We start from the raw sequence: 1,047 nt of genomic DNA, 5'->3' as shown, positions 1-1,047 counted from the left end.
TCACAGCATATCAACCATCCTGGAGACTAAGCATTTTGCTTTTTTTCTTAAGGAAAAAAACAACAACAAGGGGGTGGGGATTGGGAATAGATAAAGAATGATGATTTTTTTCTCGTGCACATAAAAATAGCCATCATTGGAGTCTTGTGATTGACAGATAAATTGATCTCAATAAAGGCCAAAGGGACGTGCTACTCCTACAGGACTATTTCCCTTTAAAGGCTCTCATAAAACATAGGACTTCAAGCGAGAGCAGAATAAATTCTCAGGGATTTGAGCGAGATGATGATGACTTTCCTCCTCTCCACTTTGGGGCTCCTGGAACACATGAGCCCCCTCCCTTTCTATTGCCAGGGCCCCCTTTTGTAGCATGAAACACTTTTTTTTGCAGCAGCAGCAGCTCCTGGTGCCTGATTCTTAAGGTGAAGTAAGGTGCAAGTCTGTCTTCCCTCAGCTAAGAAATGGGCTGCAACTTTCTAGGGTCGGGGGGTGGGGGGCTTTCTGAATAACATCATGTATAAAGTCCTCGGTGTGCATGTAGCTCCCTTTCTCTGCTGGGTCCTGTCTGCGGAACTTAATCAGAGAAAAAATGGAGAAGAACAAGAAATGAAACCATCCCTGTCTTGGGCTTGTTTCCTGAGACTTGCACACACTGTCCATAATGTCATAATGCCTCTCTAAGGGACACAGGAGCCCCCCCCTCCAGAACAAACCACCATAACCTCCCTCTCCTCCCCAGTTTGGACCCTCAGCTCTGCCCAGCTGCCCTGAAATCCTGAAGTGATGCCCCGTCCTTGAGAGCACCAGACCGTCCACCTTTGGGAAAAACAGTTTAGGAAAATCAGACGTGATTTCTGCTACTCCTAATTTTCCCCTCTTCTTCCAGAGAAATCGTCTTAACTCCATTCATCCAATGGGCGGGAGCTATTTATCTACCTGCTTTTCTCTACGAAAGAGGTTATTTCTTTCCAAATGCAGCCAGGACATGCAGTGTTGTTTGTTGGGTTTGGTGTTTTGTTTTGGGTTTTTTTTAAATTCAGCCAACTT

Source organism: Gavialis gangeticus, unplaced genomic scaffold, assembly GCF_001723915.1.
Source record: "Gavialis gangeticus isolate Ggan-Ray unplaced genomic scaffold, GavGan_comp1, whole genome shotgun sequence".
NCBI lineage: Eukaryota > Metazoa > Chordata > Crocodylia > Gavialidae > Gavialis > Gavialis gangeticus.
This window is presented reverse-complemented; position numbering follows the sequence as displayed.